Below are 27,730 nucleotides of genomic sequence, written 5' to 3'. Positions count from 1 at the left end.
TCATGCTTCTGACAGGTAGTGAACATCTACTGTGTCTAAGGTACTAAGCCAAGTAAGTACTGTAAGTATAGTTCAAATCTCCACGTAGACAATAGATATATAATCATATTCTAATGGATAGATAAGACATTTAAATAAGTCTAAGATAAAAACATATATATGGCAAAATATCATAGATAAAATGCTATAACAAATCAGAGAGATCATCTTTCACTGAGAAGACAAAGAAAGATTTGGAGGAGAAAATATTCAACGTGGGTCAAGAAATAGAGAAAAGTTTTTACATCTGCACTACCCTCCCCCAAAATGTGGATCACTCTCAGCTTTTCCATCCAAGTAAATAAGTCAATACTTTGATTTTCCAGCAGTGATCACAAGTGATGTTATGATTTGTGTGGGATTTTAATTTGACCCTGATGCCCACTTACAAGGAAATGTGTATTTCACTTAATAACTAGGCTTGTGTTTGGTGACTCTGGTCACGCACAGGAAATGCACAAATGAGTGTTTGGAACAAGACTATATTTGTGGAAAAATTACTTACTTAGCAATTAATGAGCCTATTTTCATTGATGCCTGAGGCACTTGAAAAAAAATGATAGGAATAAATTGAGGCAATTTATTTAGAAAATGCAAAATTGTTCACATCGATAGTATTTGTTATCTTACCTTTTACAATTGGACTCTCAGTAGTGGAAATATAGTGGAAAAGACTATATTTACAGAATGAAAATATCATAAAATAGTAAGAATTATTTTTTTAAAAAATGCTATTTGACCTAATGCTGAAAACCCAGAAGATATGATTTGGTATGTATGGAAAAAAAAAAAAAAAGAGTCCTGCATATGGTGTGATGTAATGAAGAAGGGGCTAGAAAAGAAATGAGAGGGATCCCTGGGTGGCGCAGCGGTTTGGCGCCTGCCTTTGGCCCAGGGCGCGATCCTGGAGACCCGGAATCGAATCCCACGTCGGGCTCCCGGTGCATGGAGCCTGCTTCTCCCTCTGCCTATGTCTCTGCCTCTCTCTCTCTCTCTAACTATCATAAATAAATAAGAAAAGAAAAGAAAAGAGAGAATTTGTAGGGAGAAGTTTTCCCCAACACAGATAAAATGTGTAGTAAGATACAGTGAAGAAGAAAGAATAATACAGAACAAAAATATTCTTAATCACAATTTTAGAAATATCCATGGATATTGACAAGATGGTAAAAGAAAGGTAATAGGACAGAGTCCATTGTTTTGCAAATGCTAATCATTTTTACATAGATTCCAAAAATAAAAATGGTTTGAGAGAATCATTCCTGTTGGCTAATCTAAAATCTAATACATATTTCTTTGTGTTGTTCCTTTTAAGGCCAGGATAGTCTTCCCAGAAGTTGTCATGAGGTAATTTAATTACACAATACAGTTCAAGGCTATAGCAGCCAGCAGCAGATACTGAAGAAAGCTTCTCAGAATTGAATCATGGCTTCCCAAGTTTATGTGTTTTGTTTTGATGTGCTTGTTAAACAGAGAGGGAAAGAACTTTTAACATTCAAAGTTGAAGTTGGAAGTTGAGGCTGAAGTACCTTGCCAAACTCAAGGTAATGAAGTGGCTGCTGCAGCAGAAGGAAAAGAGACCATTCTCACAGATTAGCCACCAAGTTGAACACCTGTCAAAAAAGCATTCACTTCTTAAGAATCACGTAATAATTTAATTTCAAGCACTGCATGGATCTAGGCTCTAAGAAACCTGAATGTAAATAACTAAAGGTCTAAATATAGAGCAGAAAAAAACCTCTTAAATTTGAAATATCAAGGAGAGGATTTGTGAGGCCTGGCTCTGATTCAAGAAACAGAATTGTTTCAACATGGATTACCAGAAAAACATAGGTTTGAAACACAGAAGAGTATCAATACACAAACTCCAGCCCTAGAATACTAAAAGCAGAGAATTAAGAATATCGAACTGACACTAGCCAGACATGTTTCTGTTTGTTACTTCTAGATAAGAGTTTTACCAATTTCTAAGACATGCTGGTAAAATATCAATATTGTACTGTTAACATATTTACACGTGAATTTTAATTCACTTAATATGCATGGAAACATGTTTGAAGATACATCCAACAGACAGTGGTTTAGAAAAGGATTATCTTAGGTCCATTTTCAAGACCCTCAAAACACACTAAGTCACTGCAATAATTACTGGCGGGAAATGTGATTCATGGGTGTCTGATTTATTTGCATGAAAATTTTAAGTTGAGGAAAGGATTTTTTCCACCCATATTGGCAAATAACTCTGTAAATTCTTAGTCCCATTTGGTTGATATTGAAATATTTAAACCTGTATTTTGTGATGTTTCAAATTATTGTGTGTGAACAGATGGTTCTGAAGGTTAAGATTCCTAGAAATTTGTCCTTTCTTCTAGACACAATTATGAATCTAACTATTGCTCTTATTTATGCAAGAGCTTTTAAAAAACGATTTTATTTATTTATTTATGAGAGACACAGAGAAAGAGAAGCAGAGACATAGGCAGAGGGAGATGCAGGCTTCTCACAGGGAGCCTGATGTGGGACTTGATCCTGCATCCTGGGACCACACTCTGAGCTAAAGGTGGACGCTCAACCACTGAGCCACCCAGGCATCCCTATGCAAGAACTTTTAGTTATATTTTATTGTCATATCTTAGGAGTTATAATCCACAGTGATATTTACAGATTTGTGTATTTATAAATGTTTAAAAGATGTATTGTTAAAAGCTTTCAAGAATGGTTAGGATCATATAAGGGCATTATAGGTATATGAAATGCAAAAGTATACTTGTAGTCAACATTCTAGTGCCTAGACCTGGCTGACTAGGTGAGCAAAAACCTTTACAGAGTGTTGCTAAACCTAGTTTATTTTTACAACATTACTACTCATTATACTTTACTCAACCTCAAATAGTCTGGAATATCTTGAACCCACCACTTAGCAGCCAAAACAAGGAATGCATATGAATTCTTCTACTATTCTTTGTGCCTGAAAGTCTGGCACACATCATTTATCCACGCTATGAACTCAGTACTCTCTGCAAGAATAACCCGCCTCTGGAAAACAATCAGATAATGCCATGATACTCCAGCTGAAAGAATGCCTATATGCATTTACTGTGGCAGGCTTAAATTTTTAGATCCAGAAACAAATGATATAGTGGAGGCACCAGAGCAAGAAATGTTCACTCTCCAACAGCTGCAGAATTTGATGGTCCATTTGAACTTTCCCCATAAGGTTTTCATCCAAGCTTTTCATTGTGAGGAGGTTGAACAAAACAGTGATGTTTAGTTAAATTCTATTTAATTTAGAAGGATTAGTTCTAAAATGTGGGTGATATTTACTATATATGACCAGTACTACTTGCTTTTTCTTATACAGCTCTTTTCTTTTACCCACTTCATCTGTTAGGGAAAAAAAAAAAAAAAGAATGTTCAGGGGCTCAGGGGCATGTGTATATTCCTCTACATGAAGAACTCATCATGTACTTTTTATTGGTGACAAAGAGGGCCCTGGCAGGGCCACTGAAAGCCAAAGTATATTTGCACCAATCCCCTTCACTAATAGTGATAGGAACCATAGTTGGTAAACAATGGGTTTCACTCAACTTCAACAAACTGGTTGGTATGGAAATTGTTCATAAGCTATCAGTGTGTTTCTAACTTGGTACTGTGCCTAGTGAATCTCCATGGTTATATTCTCTGTTAGGCAGTATCTAGTGTCATGCAGCACAGGTCTTTAAAAGGTCAAAGAGTCATTTCCATTCCAAAAAACAAACAAAAACCCTGCCTATTGACTTCTCATTACAAATGCAGACTCAAACATGTTCAAAATATGTTTGCCTTATTTTTCTTTCTTGCTGTAGCTAAGACATCTGTTTTCAGAAACATCCTTTTCTTTTCAATAGCTTTTGGTTCTGAAGGGGTTATCAAGAATTCCCTCCAAGCTTACATTCTAGCTGTCAACATCACCCAGAAAGATCTGACATCTAGGTACATGTGAACAGCTGAAATAGAAAGCATTTGGTTTATTGCTCAGATTCTTTCTCATAACACCAAAACAAAACAGAACTCGAATAGTTCAAATAAGCAACCATCACAATAGGTAGTTTGGACTAATTACTTCCCATATATCTCCAGTAGGTTTAAAGAGGAGAAAAAACATAAAACTTTAGACACCAGCAAAGTTCAATATTTATCCTACCATATTTCAAAATTATAAATGGAAATCATATCTGAATTCATTTGTCAAGCCTTAGAAAATTCATGTGTATCCAGACATCTGAAAAACTCAGACTTCTTTCCAGAGTCTAGCTTTTTTCCCTATAAGATGAAGTCGTACAAAAAATAGACACATGGTGAAGTTTTTTTCATACTAAACATACATGTTTGATACAAAGAAAGCTGTTGCCATAATAAGTGAGATATTAACTAAATCTTAACATCCAGAGATACTAAGTTATAAAAATTATAATCCATTATCTAGACTACATTATTTACAAAATATGATAAAGAATTCTAATTGTTTATGAACATAATCATGTAAGAAGGCCTTTAATAGACCCTAGGAAAAATCTCAATTTATCTGCTGGTATTTCCAATTAAATAATCTACAGTATGAAAGAGAATGGCTTGTAAAGAAAATGCTTGCTTCAGATGCATATTAAGCCATCTTACCAAGATGAACTGTGTATCTAAGGGTCAGAATATCTATTTTCTCTCATCTGAAAAGATTTACAAATAATTCTAAGTTAGTTTAAATTTACAATCACACCCTTATATTAATTTACTTTATAAAAGACACAGCTGAGTAATTTGTCAATCCTTTGAGCATTTTTATGTGACAGGTAATAAGTAACTATTTACTTTCTAACTGACAAAGAACTTCCAAAAATATATGTACAAAGATGCCCCCAGACTACAGTTGAAGATTAAAATTTTCCTTTAGATGAATACAATTACAGGGTGTGGTGAAGGAAAAAAAATCCAGTAATGTTTCAGGTGAGATGGTCAACAAGATATGCAAAGAAACCATCTTCCCTGATACATAGCAAATAATTCTGGTTAAATGTAGGAAATGTTTTTCTATAATACAGATACACTAAGGATAAAGAAAGTGTAAGGTCCAAAATTATAAAGTTTGATTCTACATGTAAAGTTCACTCTATATAAATAAGCAATTACTAGAGATATGTATTTGCCTTAAAGGCATCTGCCTATTTCTTGTGACCTAGAATTTGACCTTTAGCTGGCCACAGTCATACAGGTTTAAGAGACAATGTCTGATTAAAGTTAAATAAGTGTGTGTGTGTGTGTGTGTATGAATATCTAAGAGCTGAGAATTTTCCAGAATTGTTAAAAGATACCAAACCTCTGATTGAGGAAAACCAAAAATTGTAATTCAAAAGCAAAACTTAAACAGCTTATATAATGGGCAAAGGTCTATTATCCTCCTCATATAAAGAACTCCTTCAATTCAATAAAACACAAACAATCCAAAAGAGAAGTGGGAACAAGGTATTTCACAAAAGATGAAACACAAAAGCCTATAAATACATGAAAAATATTAAATCTATTTAGGAACCAAGAATATTCCAAAAGAAACAAAATTTAGCTCACTGCTATTTTACTTTGGGAGTTAGAAAGTCTTGTACCTTTTGGAGAGGTTGTAGAGTAAGAGGAACCCTTGTACTTTGTTGACAAAGGTGCAAATTGATTCAATCATAGTTTGCCATTATCTAGTGATGTTGGATATAACCTACATCCAGTAATTATATTCCTGGATACTTTTAGGGAATTTTTTACCCATGTGCATTCAGAAATATGTGCATAATCTTTCAAAGCAGCATTGGTCATAACAGCAAAATCTAGAAATAATTTAAATATGCTACCACATACAGCAGGGTATATTCATACAATGGAATACTATACGGACAGTGAAGTTGAATGCAACACAACTACGGAAATCAATATTGATAAATATCAAATATGTTGAAAGAAGCAAATTGTAAAAAAACAAGCATTATGAAACTAAAATTTTAAAAACAAAAATATATAACCTACAGATATATCCATATGCGGTTAATTTATAAAGAAAAACAACTAAATCACTAAAAAATTAAAGAAGTTCTCTTTTCGACTAGGAAAGAGGAAGAATATGGCTGAGGGGAATATGATTACAAAGTTCATGAGAGATATCAATTTTCTATTATTTTATAACAAGCTGGGAAGGTACACAAATGTTTATTGTACATTAAACTATGTGTATGATGTATAATTTATATATTTTCTTATTATTTAAAGTAATAGTTAAAGACTATAACATTTGAGATGCTCATGTCTTTCCATTCCTTTTAATTTGGGGATTGCAAATTGTGATGCAGCATCTGAAAACACATGTATTTTATATTACTTCTCAAAAATACTGGCATTATGCACTTGCACCTAAAATCAAAGGCCAATATTTTATATAAGTATTTAAAATACATAGTGCTTGAAATTTTGCTGCACTTTGAGCTATATTGCACTGTTAATGATGAAATATACTCTGATACATGTAATTCTACATTTCCAATTCTAATACTTTGGCAATTACATATCTCAATTCACCATGTACTTTTCTAACACAAGAGCTCTACACATTAAAATATATTTTTGTTGCTGAAATTAAATATGAAGATTTCTTTATAAAAATTCCTTTTGAATTACACATATCCTAAGGCATATTTAATATAACTACCAACCCTGAATTCTTCTCTTATAGTCTAGACTTTTGTTTTTCTTAACCATCATCTTAGAAGAATCATGCTCTTCACTTGATGCTCATAGCATATAAAACTATTTCAACAAAGAGGATCTTAATGATAATGAAGAATCCACTCACCACCAGTATCAGGATTTTGATATTCATGTCTATAATTCATGGAGATTGATGAAGCAATATTTTTGTGTTTCTGTGTTTGTGTGTGTATAATGTGCATGTGTCCATGTATGCAAGTGTACTTTACACTACACTATACGGGTCAAGACCAGAGCTTGACTTTTTCTGTAAAGAGCCATTTTAGGCTTTAAGGCAATGGAATTTCTTTTATGACTATTCAACTCTGCTGTTGTAGCACAAAAGCAACCATAGAAAATAATAAATGAATCAGCATGGCTGTCTTCTAACAAAACTTTATTTTCTCCAACAGACCAGATTTGACCTGCAAGCTATATTTTGCCCACATCCTGATCTGGATAATTATCTAAAATTCTCACTTTGCAGAAAATATAAATATGATACATGTGAATTATGCACTGATTGGCTGCTAATTAAACTTTCCTGGGTTAGTTTAGCCTCTCACTAATTCTACTGCAACAAGGCTGGCCTTTTTTAATTCCTCAAATACAGCTAGTTGTTTCCTGATTCCTAGCTGTCATTCACAGACACTAACTGTGCTCTCTGATGTAATATCCTTCCCCCCTAACTTAATATCTAATTACTTCTGGTTACTAGGTCTTAAGGTTTTGATTTGAATACCACTAAGAGAGGGCATCACAGCATTCACTCCACTTTTTGTGTATATACCTCAGTTGTTTATCATCTAGTATCTTTTCCCTCCTATTTAACTGTAAGCTTCATGAAGGCAGGAGCCTTATTATTTTCTTGGCCTCCGTGTACCCAGTGCCTAAAATAATGCTTAGGGAAAACTAAGCAATAAATACTTATGGAATGAAAAAATAGACTTCTTTCAGAATTTGCTCTAAAATATATCATCTTTGGAGTTCCAGGAAAGACAGTGGAGTAAGAGGACCCTGAGCTCACCTCATCTCACAGATATACCTACATTATACCCATATCAGTATAATTAACCCAGAAAACAACCTAAAGAATATAGAACATGCTCTCTCTAATTGATGGTAGAGAGGAGGTCATTTCAAAAATGCTAAGAAATTAACCTGCCAGATGAATCACAAAAGAGAAAGACACCACAAACATGGAGAAAGGAAAAGAAGAGAGCCCACACCAGGCACCTCTGATAGGAGGGACTTGCACTGGGAAGATGCATCTGCATAACATTTAGCTTTAAACTACAAGGGCCTAATATGGCAAGTTCTTACAATCAATGGGGCTTAAGACCAAGAACTTAAAAAATCAGTGGGCTTGGCTCTGGAAAAGCTGGATGGCAATGGTAAACTGAGTCCCCACCCTTATTGAGATAGCTTAACAACTGCTCTGAGTTATAGCACAGAAGCAGCGGTTTGAAAAGTGCCTGTAGTAGAACACAACTGCAATGAAAATTCACGCTCAGTCTGGAGTTTGTTACTCTAAAAACACTGGTCTATATTCAGGTTTTCCTTCCAGTGGGATGGGACCCACCTTGTACCCTAAAGAATGCATGGTATAGAGGAAGCATACAGCAAAAACAAAGGGCATTTCAGGGGGATAGGAGAGAATGAACTATGATAACATAGCCAAGAGCATTCATTCAACATTCAGTAACCTACAAGCCTAATTCTGGGAGAGGGGATTTTTAAGGGGATGGCAAATCTGGTGTGGTCAAGACCCAGGACAAGTAGGCAGCATGCTACTAGTATAGGTTGGGGCACCTGGGTGGCTCAATGGTTGAGCATCTCCCTTTGGCTCAGGTTGTGATCCAGGGGTCCTGGGACTGAGTCCCACAATGGACTCCCCACAGGGAGCCTGCTTCTCCCTCTGCCTATGTCTCTGCCTCTTTGGGTCTCTCATGAATAAGTGAATAAAATCTTTAAAACAACAACAAAAACCCAAAACAAGTAATAGAAGTTAAGTCCCAAAAGAGAAAGACTTGAAATATTCTCCTAGGGGAACTGGAATATATTCTGCAGGCAGTGGAGAATCAAAGGATTATCAACAATGGGATGAGTTTTATCGAGAGAAACATAGGCTGACTTCCAACTTGTTCAGTTAAAGTGGCAATGAGTTTTCATTGCAATTGTGTTCTAACTTTCTGTGTAACTTTGGACTATATTAAGCCTGGGTTTCCACATCATAAAAGAAGATTTGGCTTGGCTGAGAACTCATTCCACTGGACTTCAATGAACTGTGGCTTCTTAAGTGTTCATGAATATCCTGCAGGTGTGGCTATTCCTGAACCTAGAGTTTCAAGCAGGCAGTTGCCTAATACCATTGGGCCTATATGAGGATACAAGTGTTTGGTGAAAATGCTCTGAAGATTGAGGGTCACAGTGACTGAAGCAACCCAGAATCTCCAGGCCAGTCTCCATTTCAGGGACTTGTGTCCTTTTTAGTTAATGTGACTTCTTGAGTATATATGTGTGTGATTTAATTTTTAAAGCTTTTGAGTTTTGTATTTGATGTGTAACTTCACTTTTTTCATAAAACATTAAAATGTCACCTTGGTTCATAAAAAAAAAAAAAAAGTGCCTGGGGTATATGGGAAGATTTATTTACTAAACTCAGAATGTGAACAGGAGGGAAAGGGATCCTTAGAAGACATTTCCAAGAATAGAAGGGTTGGTGGGCACCATTTCCTCCCCCAGATCCGAGACTGAGGGAACCTACCTAAACACTTGCTACCTAATAGGCTAATATCATGTGATCCACCCCTATGTTCTCCTGTTCCCTCCACCCAACCCATTCACTGGGCAGAAGTCTCTCCAAAGCAACTCCAGGTCCATCCTACAAGCAAACTAGTGATACCTCGCTAGTTCTATGGGTCCCGTCCCTGTGTTTTCCTACAGACTCCCCTGTCTGAGCCACCCCATTTCACAGGAGTTGATTCTAAGTGTGCCAGATGCATCTCATTCTGCAAGCAGCCCCTAGAATAATAAGCACCACTTCATCATTATGGAGAGGGAATTGCCCTGAAGACAGGGGAAAATAACTGAACATATCAGTTCAACTGCAGCCCCTACAGAGGCAGACATCTGATGCAGCCACTGGTACTGCCTACCCACAAAAACCTCACAGGGGGGCAACACACAGAGTTGGGTAGTCTGTGGTCACCGCAACTCCAATAAAGAGATTAGGGATAGACATCTGGTCTGACTGCAGATCCTGCCCACCAGTGAAAGCCCTATAGGGGAAATGTAGGGACAGCTCCCCACAGTTCAGTGCAATCACAGTTCTGGAAAACAAGCAGAGGGCGGGCATCTGGTCCGACTCAACTCAACCCCAAAGCAGCCCCTTAACAAAACAGGAACCAAACTCTGCCTAAAACAGGCAAAAGGAGCCATTGCAGAAGACTGGGCTGAAGGCAAATGTGGTTCAACTCCAACAGTAAGGTACATGCAACACATAGGAGATACCCCTGAAGCACAATGTTCCAGTAAACAGGGGACACTGTATTGTAGGGTACAATAGGGCTTCTTCCTCATAAGACCACTGCTTTCAAGATCAGGAGACATAGCTGACTTTCCTAACATAGAAACAGACACAGAGAGTAAGAGAGTAAGATAAAATGAGGAGACTAAGGAATATGTCCCAAATTAAAGAATAGGATATCACAGCAAAAGAGCTAAAAGAAATGGAGACAAATTGTATGCCTGATAGAAAATTCAAAGTAATGGTCATAAAGATATTCAATGGACTTAAGAAAAGCATGGAGAGCTCAGTAAGACCTTCAGTAGGAAGATAGAAAATACAAAAAAAGAACCAGTCAGAGATGAAGAACCCAATACTGAAATTAAAAATACACTAGAGAAAATAAATAGTAGACTAGAGAAAGCAGAAGAACAAATCAATGACCTGGGAGACAGAGCTATGGAAAACAACCAAACTGAACAGAAAAAAGAATATAAAATGACACTAGCTTAAGGAAGCTCAGTGACACCATCAAGTGTAATAACCTTCACAATATAGGGATCCCAGAAGGAAAAGAAAGTGAAAAGGGGGCAGAAAAAATATTTAAAGAAATAATAGCTGAAAACTACCCTAATCTGGGGAAGCATACAGAAATCCACATCCAGATGGTAGAGACCCCAACAAGAGTACCCCAAGGAGGTCCACACCAAAACACATAATAATTACAAAGGCATAAATTAGTGATAAATGGAATTTTAAAAGCAACAAGAAAAAAAAAAGAGTTACAAACAGGGAAAACCCCATAAGACTATCAGCTGATTTTTCAGCACAAACTCAGCAGGCCAGTAGAAAATGGCATAATATATTCAAAGTACTGAAAAGAAAAAGCCTGTAATCAAGAATATTTTATCCATTCAGAATAGAAGGAAAGAAAGTTTCCAAGAAAAACAAAATTTAAAGGAATTCATCACCATTATACCATCCTTACAAGAAGTGTTCATGGGAATTCTTTGAGTGAAAAGGAAAGGCCATGATTAGGGGTAAGAAAATAAAGAAAGGAAAAAATGTCACAGGTACCTAAAACATAATGGAAGTCGTAGACTAATCACTTATAAAACCAATATTGGAGGTTAAAGCACAAAAGCAGTAGAATCAACCATATCTATCAAATCAGTCAAGCAATTCACAAAAACAGAATGTAAAGCATTATACTACAATCAAAAAAACAATTCCACTTACAACTTTACCCAAAATAATAAAATACCTAGCAATAAATTTAACTGAGGAGGTAAAAGACCTGTATTCAAGAAAACTATAAAACACTGATAAAAGAAATTTAAGACAACACAAACAAATGTAAAGATCTTTCATCTTCATGGATTGAAAGAACCAATATTGTTAAAATGTCCATTATTCCCAAAGCAATCTACAGATTTAATGCAATCCCGATCAAAATGCCAACAGCATTTTCATAGAACACAAACAATCCTAAAGTTTGTATGGAACCACAAAAGACCCCAAATAGCTAAGGAAGTCTTGAAAAGGAAGAGCAAAATGAAAGTGTCATAATCCCAGATTTCAAGATATATTACAAAGCAGTAATAATCAAAAGAGTATGGTACTGGCACAAAAATATACACAGAGATCAACAGAACAGAATAGAGAACCCAGAAATAAACCCGTGATTATAAAGTCAATCAACTTATGACAAAGAAGGCAAGGATATATGATAGGAATATGTCTCTTCAAGAAATGATATTAGTAAAACTCTATGGCTGCATGCAAAAAAAAAAAGAAAAGAAAAGAAAGAAACTGGACTACCCTTCTTGCACCATACCCAAAAATAAACTCAAAATGAATAAAGACCTAAATGTGAAACCTGATACCATAGAATTCCTAAAAGAAAACATTGGCAGTAATCTCCCTGACATCAGCCATAGACACACTTTTCTAGATAGGTTTCCTTTGGCAAGGGACATAAAAGCAAAATTAAACTATTGGGATTACACCAAAATAAAAAGCTTCTGCAAAGTGAAGGAAACCATCAATGAAACAAAAAGACAACCCACTGAATGGGAGAAAATATCTGCAAATGATATATCTGGTAAGGGGTAAATACCTAAAATATATAGAGAACTTCTACAACTTCACACACAATAAAAAACAAATAATCCAATTTAAAAATGGGACATGAACAGACATTTCTCCAAAGAAGATATACAGATAGCTAACAGACACATGAAAAGATGCTCAACATCATTCATGATCAGGGAAATGCAAATCAAAATCACAATTAAATATCACCTCATACCTTTCTGAATGGCTGAAATCAAAAAAATTAGAAACATCAAGTGTTGGGAAGAACGTGGAGAGAAAAGAACCCTCACGCATTGTTGGTGGGAATGGAAACTGGTGCAGCCACTATGGAAAACAGTATGGAGATTTCTCAACAAATTAAAAATAGAATTACCATATGATCCAGGAATCATACTATTGGGTATTTACCCAAAGAAAATTTGTTGATATATGCACCCCTATGTTTACTGCAGCATTAATTACAATAGCCAGGGATGCCTAGGTGGCTCAGTGGTTGAGCATCCGCTTTTGGCCCAGGGCATGATCCTGGGATCCAGGATCAAGTCCCACATCGATCGGCCTGTGTCTCTGCCTCTGTGTGTGTGTCTCTCTCATTAATAAATAAATAAAATCTTTAAAAAAATATAATAGTCAAAACATGAAAGCAAGCCAAGTGTCCATCCGTAGATGAATAGATAAAGATGTAGTTGGATATATATAATGAAATGTTACTCAGCCATAAAAAGAATGAATCCTTGCCATTTGCAAAACATAGATGGACCTAGAGGATATAATGCTAAGTGTAATAAGTCACTCAAAGAAAGACAAATACCCTATGATTTCACTCGTATATGGAATTTAAGAAACAAATGAATGAAGAATAAAAGAGACCAAGAAACAGACTCCTAAACATAGAGGACAAACTGGTGGTTGCCAGAGCAGAGACAGGGGCAGGGTAAGAGGGAGATGAGTGAAATAGGCAAAGGGGATTAAGAGTATAGTTATCATAATGAGCACTGGATATAGAATTGTTGAATCATTATATTATACACCAGAAACTAATATAACACTGTATATTAATTATACTTTTTTTAAAGTTAATAAAATTTTAAAAAATAAAATTTTATCATGAGTTGTCAACTTACAATCTCCCATTACCTTGAATTCCTTACACAGTAACATGTAAATTCTTGAGTATGGCAATGACCAATCTCTGACAATTCTGCTCACCTCATGTCTTGCAACAATACCATCTCATTTCCCAGTCTTCACCCCATGTTTAGTCTGCAAATGCTAACAGAACCCAGAGTTCCAAAAGTTTCACAATGCAGGAAGCTTAACTCTTCTGCCCCTTCTACAAGTTAAGGTTGTATGTCCACTTTCCCAAATTGTCTTCCTTTCCTCCTGAAAAAAATTTAGAAAAAATTTTCTGTCACAACTGAATTCCAAGAAGAGTTCTTTCATATAATTGATCCACTGCCCAGAACCCACTATAAATTTCCCACTTTCCCCTTTGGAATCTCTTCTGTACTGCTCTCACACAGTTGTTTTTCTGTTAATTCAGACCATATTCTGTTCTTCAGAGGATTCCGACCTTCATTCACTAATTTGTGTAGCCCCAGCAAATTCATGGTATCTATCACACGTATAAGAAAAAAAACATTGTGCTGAGCCTCTCTTAAGGAAGATGTTAGCATTCCTTAAACAATTTTATGATGAACTTAATGGAATTATAAGACTTGTTCTGGGAAACTAATTATCCACCTGGCCCACTTAACTATCAGCCAAAAGTCTAATCATCTTTGACCAAACATACTCTTATTTTTGTATTTAGCTTAATTTTTACTATGTACTCATTTTCTTTTCTTACAAAGTGTTTACCAAGAACAAATCTTTGAATTGGCCCAGTAGAGGCCTTTATCCCTGCAGCAAGGTCATAATGATGTGATTTTAGTGTGTACTCAAAACTAAAGTTTCTGAAGTGTTCCTTTGTTGGAAATCTTGGTTGGATTTCAATAAATATTTATTGGACAAGTGAATAATATCCTTCTGAATTTATATATATTTTCGTTGACCAAAACCTCAAAAGCACATACAAAAATGTAAAAACTTTGCTACCTGCCTATCTCTCTCAGGATGATGAGAGGCTCTTATAAGAGATAAAGTATTAATTTCAAAATGACTGATGCTCAACAGCATAGAACATTGCACACACACAGACAAAACTCGATGTTCAGCTTAAATTCAAAGAGCATACCAATTCCAATTACTCTATTAACTTCCTCACCTTGTGAAATTATTCTTATCAATATTTTAATTTCACTGAGTCTGAAAGAGAGAGAAATGTGACTGCTTCAGCAGATGGCTGTCACAGACTGCATACCACAATTAAGACTTAGTATACAAGCAGAAGCAGCCTGATACACTATAGACAGTTCTGAATACCAATACCCCCTAAGTTTAGCCTTAAGGAATGTACAGACCAGTTGGGGATATAACACATCAGCCATTTTTAATGGTCATCTGAAAACCTTGCCTAAGTAAACCAATGCTGAATATTCCAGATAAGAGGAAAATATTTGCTTTCTTTGATTTCAAGTTTTGCCCATCTGTGCTGCCTGTGCTGTCACTGGCTGTGTAACAGTGTAGAGGCCCCCAAGGGTTGCCAAATGTTCCAGCATATGCAGTGATTGGTATATCCAAGGAAGGGCATTCCATTGACACAGCATGGGCTCCAATCAATACAGACAAGGTGCCCATAGGCTACCCCTGAGCTAAACTGTAATGTAAGAGAAGTACATTTTCTACATCACCTGAGTCACTATTCTTCACTCTCAGCCTCTCTTTATTTTTTTTTTTCAGCCTCTCTTTAAAAAGCACAACCTCTGTCAATATAACCCTTCTCCCTCTTTAACATGCTTACAGGAAAAAAACTTCAAACCAGGCTTTAGAAATCTCAGCCACTGTTGTGACCTCCATCAGAAGTCTTTGTGTTTGAGCCTTTTCTCTAATATAGAATGAAAGAAAATTCCTCTGTGAACTTATGGTAGCATTATTTAAGGAATAGAAGGAATTTTTCTGATACCCTTAAAATATTATGCGTCTAATCTGCTCTGAATAAATACCAAATTTTATTCTAGAATTTATTCCATTAAAGATTGAAGTTTAAAAGGTTCTCAGAGGGGCACATGGGTGGCTCAGTCTTGAACTTCCCTCTTGATTTCATCTCAGATCATGATCTCAGAGTTAGGGGATCCAACCTTGCGTTGGGCTCTACACTCAGCAGGGAGTTGCTGGAGAGTCTCTTTCTCCCTCTCTCCCTGACCTTACCCATACTCATGCGAGCTCTTGCTCTCTCTCTCTCTCTCTCTCTCTCTCTCTCAAGTAAACAAGTAAATCTTAAAAAAAAAAAAAAAAAGGCTCTCAGAGACACCACTTTTCTTTAGGATGATAGACACAAATTTTTTGAAATAGTTGTATTACATAATGAAAAAGTTTGGTTCGTTGGTTGTTTCTTGTTTGTCGGCTGCAAAAGAACTGGAAGGCTGTGAATATGCAATTGTCTCTTTCTGGGGTCCCAGTTTACTTACCTGTGAAATGAGAATAAAATTTCCCTAATTGCTTTACAGTGCTCTTTGGTAATGCTCAAAGACAGAAAATTCATGGGAGTTAATTTTGAAATGGATAAATTACTAAGTAGGTATGAGATATCTTTATCATAGTGGCAGCTTCAAGGAAGAAGTAAAAAAAGTCAAGTTTGAAATGAAGCGGTCATGCCTCTGCTCTCACCCCCATCTCTCTATAAAGTGTGGTTTTCTTAAAAACCCAACTGAAGATCCTTTTTCTTATTATCCAGTGAGATCACTGCACTTGGGGGGAAGGTGTATTTTTCTCGCTGTGACCTTATGTCATTACACTCACTTCAGAACATAGCAGCATGCCATTAGGAACATCTCACGCAAGTGAGAGGTGGTAGCAGTCTTTTGGCCCTTAACAAAATGCTGGTCTCTGTCACGGAGTTGGTGATGAGAGGTTCTTCCTTCTAGCTGTAACATTTTTAACCCTGTTAAGGATCTGAGCAAGTAAGGTGGGTTTAGGTGACAAACGGAGAAGGGGGAAAAAAAAGGTACTAAGGAAGTGCATTCTCCAGAAATAGAAAAGAGATTTTGAGATTACAGGTTCAATAAACTGATAACCTTCACACACAAGCTGGCTGTACAGGCTTGGGCTTTTCCACTGCACATTACAATGGTTCCCAACGTCTAAATTTAGAATTCCTGAAAGAAAATTATAACTTTCAGAAGACCTTGCAGAAAGGATGTTGACATGACATTCTATTATCCCTCCCCACCCCCCCCCATAGAAGAATTTGGTATTTAATTTCTGAAATTTTTCACAGAGGTATGTGGTGGGTGGGGGGGAGAGTTTGTGAGAGATAGTCTTAGTTTATTACAAAACATGAGTCCCACAGACCAGGTAATCATTTGCTAAAGCCTCTCTCTGCAGGAGATGCTATTCACAAAACTGCCTAGGCTCTCTTATCCAAATATTCGCTCTGATAGACAGCATTATCATTGTTATTTAGCATATATATTGCTCTTCACAATCATATATTGCCTAATCTTAGCAACACATCCCCAGTGAGCATTATCATCTCTATTTGCAGATGAAAAGAATACAGCACACAAAGGTTAAGTGACTTACCCATCATGAAACAACCATTCAGTGCTGAACAAGAAAGCGAGCTGAGGGCTGGACTATAAAACAACAGGCACCCCATCTACTAAATTGTAAACAGAGGACTCACTTCTTGAACATATGAGGAGGGGCTCAAGTTCACTTTTTTTAATGCCTTGTCTCAACGGGAGAATTAAATAATTAAATCTCAGCTTATCCTTTCTGCTTTTTCAAGATCTCTCGTTTTATCTCAGCCTGAGGAGTAGAGCAGTAAAGCTTTCAAATCTGCCACAGAGTCACCTGCAGGTTTAGATCAGACCTGATTCTAAAGGCAAAGTTTTCCTTCATTCCCTGCAAAACCCATTACTCCTGCCCTCCCTTCAAGGCAAAGTATTCTCCTTTCAGACTATACCCCACTAAGTCATAACTAAATAATGCCTACCATAAGAAATTGCTTTCGAACTCAAATACCCTTGTGTATGAGAACTTACATGAATATATTTGCATTTGTGCGTGTCCTTGTTGGGGGGGAGGAGGATAAGGAGAAGAGTATCACTGTTCTTATTTAACTCTTAACTCTCTGTATAAGACTATACAATTAGAAAATGTAAAAATTATACTTCTAATTACAGTAAATCCTTAAAAAAAAAGACTACAGATACAAAAGTAAAAATTTTCTATCTTTATTCAAGTGATTCTGAGGACTTAGTTTAACATTCCCTTTCAGTAGTCCTTCAATAACATCACTAAGTTTCAAACTCAATAACTAAGGCCACCATAGATGATTTTAAATTGACCTGGTATGCTTTGAGGAATAAAAACTTCTAGCTGTTTACTTTGTTTGGAAAAGTGATTCTGAGGAATTGTGAAGTTAAAGGAAATTCAGAGGTCATCTAGTCTATCTAACTTGATTAAGGCAATATACAGACAATTGTGATACCTTTAGTTTATCGCTGGGTTGGCATAAATTTTAATCTAACAGATAGCCTCCAATCTCCCTAATAATCTCTGTAAAAGGAAATGGTTCTTTAGGATGTCTAGACAGTATATAGGTCAATATATTTCACAATATGCATTTGTGGCTTATATTTTTAAAATTCGACCAACAGTTGCTGTAATATATTACATTATTTTTCTAAATGGTTTCCACAAATATATGGCTTTGTGATTTTTTCCATCAAACAACTACAGTGATGCTGGTATACTTTTGGCAGAAAGCCTTACTCCAAATCTCAGACTCCATATACATGCTTTTAAGTGGTCCCATTAGATAGTACGTATTATTTCCCATGAGAAATGGCTATTTCAATATCTATCTCTGAGTTTCAGGTAACAGGAACATAATGCTGTATTAGAAAAAAGGCATTGCCTTTTTTTTTTTTTTTATCAAGTGAGAGGCTCTTGAATTTTCAATAGCAATTGCACAGTACTATTCCTCTGATAATATCAAGGAAACAATTTTAGTTTGTACCTATTGATGGAGTCAAGAATCAAGAGAAGAGCAAAATAAACATTTTAGGACCTGCCATTAATATAACAAGGCCACAATGTATACATCAGGGTGATAAAACCTCCAGCATGAAACACAAGTAATCCTGTATCTTTGTGTCTCAGTCTATCATATTTAATAACCGCTGATTTATCTGATTTCAACATTTCAGTTGCATCCTGATGAGCCCTAGAGGTGGTTTTATGAAAGGCTCTTTTTCCTCTGGGAAAGAGCAGACATACACAAATGGAGACTGGCCAGCAGACAGAGTGATCTGTTAAGTCTTACTGGCAATGCTTTCCCTACTCTTTAATTTCATAAAGGTCAGAAGCACTACTTTAAACAGAGGCCTATTAAAATTCTGAAGGATGGAGCCTGTTCATCTCAAATACCTAGGTGGTAGGTGACAGAAGGAATAGAAAAAAAAAAAAATCCCACCTCCCCATACAAGGTTAGATTAGACCCTGTGTACATATAGCTATCTGAGGGAAGATCGAGCCCTGAAGATTTTAATTTCAGTGAAGTCATACAGAGCTAATGGAGCCACTGGCGATCAATAGCTCCCACTCTCCTATGAGAAGAAGAGATTTATTGAGCTCTTCCCACTGATCCTGCATCAAGTACAGCCAGCAATGCTGATCACTGCACCCCTAATTCCGGCAGTGTGCAAATGACAGACTCCCATTCCGAGTAACAGCTCAGCTTTCACAGCCAGCATAGAGTTCTCTGATAATCTTTTAATATGTCCATTGGAATCATATCTTTATAACATTTAGGTTGAGAGATAAGAGAACCAATAAATCACTTACCTCTCTCCTTCCGAGTTCAGACCCAATTTAGGAAAAGATACAGGAGTTGGGATAATGGCAATCTATGGAATAGTTTTATTGCTGTGAATCTAAACCTATTGGCTCCCTGCTCCTTCTCTAGTCCCTTGGAGCTTACTCTACAATAAGATTTGGTCTGCAGCACAGATACCCACCTAGTTGCCTCATATTCAAAAACAAAATGTGGAACAATGGCCATTAGTCCCTCACCTCTCCAATCAGATAAAGCACTGTTCTCTGAGTAAAACTGAAAAGAAAAACTAAAAGCATTTCTCCAATACCACCTCTTCTAATTGTGGAAGTTCTCACATAAACAAGTTCTCCCAAATACTGAAATCAAATCTGTATGTTTGGTTTTATTGGATACTTTGTGGATATTTGGAATTATTCATTAAATGATCAATAAAATCACTTGTAAACACTAGAGATAACAGGAAGACTCATTCCTAGTCAGTTCATTATGACGATTATGTGCGCTGGTAATATACACAATTGCTGTTTTATCCACTGCTTCTAAAATTAGGAATTCCCTACCATCATCCACAGAGAAGCATTTTATGCTGGCAGATAAATTCAAGCGGTGCTTAGCTAGTGTTTCACACAATCCACAAGTTATTCAGGTAGTTTGCTGCTCTTTGCAAATGAAAAAGTTATCTTGGGTATTTGCCACCCAAATTAAACAACAGTTTTCAAGAGTGAAGCTAGAATTTGACAGTTCCTGACTTAAAACAGGACTGCAACTAATGCTGAGACACAAGAGGATAGCAATGGAAGTGTCTGTCAACAATCAAATGACTTCCAGATCCAAATAATTTGCTTTATCTGTTTTTCTTCCCCATACTTTTCCCCCTGCTTCTGAAGTCCTATGTTCAATGCTATGTAATCAACTAAGTCAGACATACCAATAAATTTCTATTTATTAACGAATTTCATCCCAGCTTTTGTACATCTAGAACGCTTACTTAACTCAAACTTAAAAAAAACCACTTCCCTAATCTTCTCAGAATCCTAGATCTCGGAAACAAATGAAATTAAAAGTTTCTTGGATTTACATACAAAATGACTGCTATTGTTTCTTTTTTATTTTTGCATTTATGAAATTTACAAGTTCAAATTGACATTTTAAAAGATTAAAAAAAAATCATATAGTTACCTTATGCTGTTCCCAACAATGTACTATCTATTCCTGAAATGAAATACTCAGATCAAGGGCAAGTTCACTGAACACAAGATTCACCACATCCTATGTGTGACAGCCTACAAAGACCATGTATACTCAAGTATATGAACAGTGTCCTTTTCTTACTATTTATAGATAAATACATGAAACAAAGATATGAATTTGCTAAGAAAGCAGAAGATAAACAGACTTAATTCCCAATCCACTAAGAAAGTAGAGTTTCAGTACAAACTCTTATCATTTAAGAGTGACTGTGTTATGTATGAGACACTGAGGTTGGTATTATAATCTCTATTTTGTAGATTAGGAAATTTAAATCCAAAGAGATTACATAATTGTCATAATAGCAAGAAAGTGTAGAGCCAATATTTAACTCCTCATTCTTTGATTTCAAAGTCCACGTTATACACCATTATATAAGGCTGGCCATTATCAAGGTACTGTATGGCTCATTAAGCCAGATTCCTGTTCTGTTTAATTATTGCAAAGGATGAATAAGTAAGACACTCTCAGACATGGTATAGACTGAAAATTAAGACACTTTTAAATAAAGAGCTATGCATATTCAAATATATAGTTACTTATACTTAAATAATTTATAGAAGCAAATTTATTTTTTAATATGTATTAAGTCATTTAGTTTTCAATCAAGGTCATGGAAAAACAGTTCATAGATGGAAATTTATTGAACACCAACAACATCCAGCTTAACTCTCATTATCTTATTTAATCTTCATTCAACTTTATGCTACAATGCATTCTATTTCTTGTTTAAAAAAAAAAAAGACAGGGGCACCTGGGTGGCTCAGCAGTTGAGCATCTGCCTTCAGCTCAGGGTGTGATCCCGGGGTTCCAGGATCAAGTCCCACATCAGGTTCCCAGCATGGAGCCTGCTTCCCCCTCTGCCTATGTCTCTCTCTCTCTCTCTCTTTCTCTCTCTCTCGCTCTCTCGCTCTCTCTCTCTCAAGAATAAATAAAATCTTTAAAATAAATAAAAATTAAAAACAGATTCAATGATTAAATTACTTGACTAAAAAAAAGGGGTGAGGGGAGGAAAAAAGGGTATTTAAATCCAACTCCAAAGCTTTATTCACTCCAGCATGCCAACAACCTCTAATAAGTACCAAATGTAATATAACACAAGCATGCATGTGCTTAAAATACAATACCATCACTGGTTTAAGGCTAAGAAAAATTTTTGTGGCTAATAGCTGATTTAAAAACTACTTACAATAAGTATTTTCTGAAATAGTTAAGACTTTGACCAAATTATTTTTAATGATACAAATGATAAAACTATAATGTCTCTGCCGTAGAAAATAAGACAATTATATTTCATTTGAAAAATATAATAGTTGCAAAGACAATAAGACTAAACAATATATGATTAATTATGGGTAAACAGTACAGAACTGCATTACTCAAAGTATGGTACCAACACATGTTATGGCACTAAAATTTATACCAGGTAACACAAATATAAACAAAATTTTTACTTAAATTATGTTTTTATCTTGTGATTAGTTTTCTAATTATGGTCAGTGATATTAGTTTTCCCTTTTATAAAAATATTTAAATTTCTTTTTAAAAGAAATTTCTCCTTGATTAATCATTTTGGAAAACTATTTAATAATATTTACTAAATGTGAACATAAGTACAAAAATCTTTGGACCTAGCAATTATATTCCTACATATTTACCCAACAGAAATGTATATAAATGTACAACAAAATATAAGAATATATTCATTGCAGCATTATTTGCCATAGTCCCAAGCCAGATATTAACCAAATGGCTATCAATAGCTGAATAGGTAAATAAATCTTGATATAGTAATATAATGAGATATGATCCAGTAATTAAAATGACTCTGCAAAACAGAGATAAATCTCACAAATATTGAAAGAAAGCAGCCAGGTCTAATACTAAATATAATATAAAACTCCTAGAAAATAGTTAGCATTCAATATATATTCATTTGGTTTTTAAATATTATTTGTGGTAGTATTGCTATTATTTTTATTCATTCTCTCATTGTGTATGGTCAAATCCTTATTTTACTTAGAAGCAGCAGTATATGGTCCTCTTAAGACACTTCACTACCTTCTCCTACAAGGAGAGATGCTGCTCTGTAATGATAAATGGGTTTTATATCAGATATTGTGTTGAGTGGATTTAACTTAAATTAGCACATGTACCACTAAGGCCTTTTCTAAAGTTCCTACTAGACTGATAAGACAAGCAGAAAAACTTTTCCCTTTCCCCCTTGTGTCTTATTCTGCATTTCTTACATTAGAGAAGGAAAATCCAAGGTACAAATAAAAATGACAAATGATAACATGATTAATCCAAAGTAAGTGGAAAGAAGAGAATCATAAAGAGCATAAAACTGACAAACAAAAGAGAAAATTAACAAAGCCAAACATTGAGTCTTCAGAAACTAAAAAGTTAATTAACTAATAGAAATATAGATCAAGAAAAGAAATACAAAAAAAAAAAAAAAAGAAAAGAAATACAAATGACCAAAAATGTTAGAGGAGCTATCATTACAAACCTACAGATATTTTAAAATAAGGCAATATTATCAACAAATTTCTGCAATAATTCAAAAACAAAGTCAACAAATCTCTTAAATCATATCTTACTAAATTCATAAAATAAATTGAAAATCTATTTAGCTTTATGGCCATCAATGAATTAAATTCATCATCAAACATCTTTAGCAAAGAACATACCTGACAGACACAAATGCTTTCACACAGGAAATCAAACACTCTATAATGAAAAACAAATTCTACACAAATACGAAAGTTAAACAGGAGAAAATACTCCCAAACTAATTAAAAAAAAAAAAAAAAAAACACAGGAAAAACATGACATGAACACAATACATTAAGAGAAAGAAAATTATAGACCAATACCCCTATGCACAAAGATTAACTCATACTCTCAATAAATAGTAAACTGAATTCAACAAAGTATAATAGTATAAAATGTTATCAAGTGACATTTACTCCCAGAATGCAAGGTTGGTTTAACATTAAAGAAAATAAAAAACCTTCACTCTATAATTCACCAACAGAATAAAGTAGAAAACCCTCTTGAAATGTTTGGTGCATTAAAAATCAGTTGACAAAATTCAACTCCTACTCATAATAAAATTTTCAGTAGACTAGGAATGGAAGAAAATTTCGATAATCTGGAAAAGGATTTCTATGAAAAATAAAGATCAGATATTTTCCACCTATGATAGGAAAGAAAGCAAAAAATACACTCTTACCACTTGTATTTATTATATTGGAATTCCTATTCAGTGCAATAGGGAAAATAAAAGGCATAAAGCTTGTAAAGGAAAAAATAAAACTACAATTGTGCATAAATGATATAGTAGTTTACATAGAAAATCTTCAAGAATATATAAAACAATTACTAGAATAAATGAATTCATGAAGATCATGGAATCCTAGGTCAACACACAAAAACCAATTGTACTTCTACATAGCAATAGCAAACAACTGAAAAATGAAAACTTTTTTTAAAGATTTATTTTATTTATTTTAGAGAGAGAGAGTGCAAGCAAGGGGAGAGGCAGAGGGAGAGAATCTTCAAGCAGACTTCCTGTTGAGCATGAGCCCAATGCAGGGATCCGTTCCACAACCCATGAGATCATGACCTGAGCTGAAACCAAGAGTCTGGTGCCCCAGAAAAATAATGACCTTCATTATCTCATTTATAACAGCTTTAAACATTAATTCCTAAAATTAATTTCAAAAATATATAGGGGCGAGGTTCTCTTACATGCACCACCTAAGAGTCGTGCTGTAAGAAGCAACAACCTCTCCTCTTCTCCGCCATCCACCTGGCAGCTGCCAAGCAGCAACCATGCATGAGTGTATATCGATCCACGTTGGCCAGGCAGATGTCCAGATCGGCAATGCCTGCTGGGAGCTCTATTGCCTGGAACACGGCATTCAGCCCAATGGCCAGATGCCAAGTGACAAGACCACTGGGGGAGGAGATGACTCCTATCAACACCTTCTTCAGTGAGATGGGCACTGGCAAGCATGTGCCCAGGGCAGTGTTTGTAGACCTGGAGCCCACAGTCATTGATGAAGTTCACACTGGTACCTACCACCAGCTTTTCCACCCTGAGCAGCTCATCACAGGCAAGAAAGATGCTGCCAATAACTATGCCCAAGGGCACTACACCATTGGCAAGGAGATCATTGACCTTGTCTTGGACTGAATTCGGAAACTGGCTGACCAGTGCACAGGTCTTCAGGGCTTCTTGGTTTTCCACACCTTTGGAGGGGAAACCAGTTCTGGGTTCACTTCCCTGCTGATGGAATGTCTCTCTGTCGATTATGGCAAGAAGTCCAAGCTAGAGTTCTCCATCTACCCTGCCCCCCCAGGTGTCCACAGCTGTAGTAGAGCCCTACAACTCCATCCTCACCACCCACACCACCCTGGAGCACTCTGATTGTGCCTTCATGGTAGACAATGAGGCCATCTATGACATCTGTCGTAGAAACCTCGATATTGAGTGCCCAACCTACACTAATCTAAACTGGTTGATAGGTCAAATTGTGTCCTCCATCACTGATTCCCTCAGATTTGATGGAGCCCTGAATGTGGATCTGACTGAGTTCCAGACCAACCTGGTGCCCTTTCCCTGCATCCACGTCCCTCTGGCCACATATGCCCCTGTCATCTCTGCTGAGAAAGCCTACCATGAACAGTTTTCTGTAGCAGAGATCACCAATGCATGCTTTGAGCCAGCCAACCAGATGGTGAAATGTGACCCTCGACATGGTAAATACATGGCTTGCTGCCTGTTGTACCATGGCGACGTGGTTCCCAAAGATGTCAATACTGCCATTGCCACCATCAAGACCAAGCGTACCATCCAGTTTGTGGACTGGTGCCCCACTGGCTTCAAAGTGGGTATTAACTACCAGCCTCCCACTGTGGTACCCGGTGGAGACCTGGCCAAAGTACAGCGAGTTGTGTGCATGCTGAGCAACACCACAGCCATTGCTGAGGCCTGGGCTCGCCTGGACCACAAGTTTGACCTGATGTATGTCAATCATGCCTTTGCTCACTGGTATGTGGTTGAGGGCATGGAGGAAGGAGAGTTTTCTGAGGCCTGTGAGGACATGGCTGCCCTGGAGAAGGATTATGAGGAGGTTGGTGTGGATTCTGTTGAAGGAGAGGGTGAAGAAGAAGGAGAGGAATACTAAAATTAAAAATGTAAGAAAGGCGCCGCATTTACAGGGAAGCTTATTCTGTTTTGAACATTAAAAAGTTGTGCTCTGATCAGTTAATTTGTATGTAGCAGTGTATATACTCTCATATACAATTACTGACCTATGCTTTAAAAAAAACACTTTGTTACAGACCCAAGCTGTCCATTTCTCTGATGGGTTTGAATAAAGTATTCCCTGTCTTAAATGGAAAAAAAAAAATATATATATATATATATATATATAGGCGCTGAGTGGCTCAGTCAGTTGAGCGTCCAACTCTTGACTTTGGCTCAGGTCATTGTCTCAGGGTCATGCAGACTCAGCAGGGAGTTTGCCTGAAGATTTTCTCCCCTCTCCTTCTGCTCCTCCTCCACATTTGCACACATTCTCTCTCTTTCTCAAAGAATTTTTTAAAAATACACAAATGAAAGTCTTCAATAGTGTAAACTGTACATTACTGGACTCAATTAAAGACCTAAATAAATGATCATGATTTAGATCAAAAGATTCCATATTATAAATATGTCAATATTCTACAAATTATCTATAGATATCTTATAATCACAATCCAAATTAATAGGCCATTTTGCCAAATGGTCAAGTTGGTTCTAAATTGCATTATGGAGAACAATCTGTACTAGTCCAAATAAACTTGTTCAAAAATAGTGTTGGAAATATCAGAGAGGGAGACAGAACATAAGAGACTCCTAACTCTAGAAAACGAACAAGGGGTGGTGGAAAGGGAGGTGGGCGGGGGGTGGGGGTGACAGGGTGACAGGTACTGAGGGGAGCACTTGATGGGATGAGCACTGGGTGTTATGCTATATGTTGGCATATTGAACTCCAATAAAAAAAATAGTGTTGGAAGATTACTTCCTGATTATAAGGTTTACTATAAAGTTACAGTAATCAAGATGTGTTACATAAAAAAAATACACATAGATCAATGAAATAGAGAGTTCAGGGGAAAACACAAAAATATTAAATTTCCAACAAATGCTCTGAGGCTACTCAATGGGGAAAGAAAGATCCTTTTTAATGGTAGAGGAATAACCTGGTAAATACAAAGAAAAATGAACCCTGACTCCTACCTCACACTACACCTAAGACTTAATTCAAGATGGATCATAGAGATAAATATAAAAGGTAAAACTGTAAATCTCCTAGAAGAAAATCTGGAAGATGATTGTTGCAACTCTGATAGGCAGATATATTGAGAAGCTATTTTTTAAAACCCAATAAATATGAAAAAGAAAACTGTTAAATCAGACTCTCTCAAAGTTAGAGATTTCTGGTTACCAAGAGATATAATTAAAATATAAAGTCAAGCCAGATTGGAAGAAGATATTTGTTACAAATAATATCTGACAAAATATTTGAATCTAGGATAAAGAAATTCCTATAAATAAAAAAATACAATCCACTGTGTAAAAACTTGGACTAAGGCTTAAACAGACACTTTTCCAAATGATTTTACTTTAAGCTTATTAAAAAGGCATTCAACATCATTTTCATTGGACAGAAAGTCAGTTAAATCACAATATGATACTTACTGTTTTATATGCATGAAAATGGTTATAATCAAAAAGACAAACAAGATCAAAATTTGGCAAAAATGTGTAGCAACTAGAACTTTTTGCTATTGGTAGTGAGGTTTGAAAATGGTTTAACTACTTTGGAAAATTGTTTGGTACTTTCTTATAAAGTTAAACATACCTACCTTATGACCAAGAAATTCTTATCTAAATATTTACTCAAAAGTAACCAAAGCAGATGTCCTCAGAAAGACTTGTATGAGAGTTTTCATAGCAATTTTATTTCTAATAACCCCAAACTTGAAAGAATTCAAATGTCCATCAACAGTGGAAATGGAAAAGCAAATTAGAACATATTCAACAGAATATTACACTAAAAAAAATAATGCTCTGATAC

At 35.9% G+C, this 27,730-nt stretch overlaps 1 pseudogene; it reads left to right on the top strand.

Annotated features, from left to right (window-relative positions):
- Positions 1 to 24,424: 24,424 nt before the first annotated feature.
- LOC100856699 lies at positions 24,425 to 25,797 on the top strand (annotated as a pseudogene).
- The last annotated feature ends 1,933 nt before the right edge of the window (positions 25,798 to 27,730 follow it).

This window comes from Canis lupus, chromosome 11 (assembly GCF_011100685.1).
Source record: "Canis lupus familiaris isolate Mischka breed German Shepherd chromosome 11, alternate assembly UU_Cfam_GSD_1.0, whole genome shotgun sequence".
NCBI lineage: Eukaryota > Metazoa > Chordata > Mammalia > Carnivora > Canidae > Canis > Canis lupus.
This window is presented reverse-complemented; position numbering and strand designations above follow the sequence as displayed.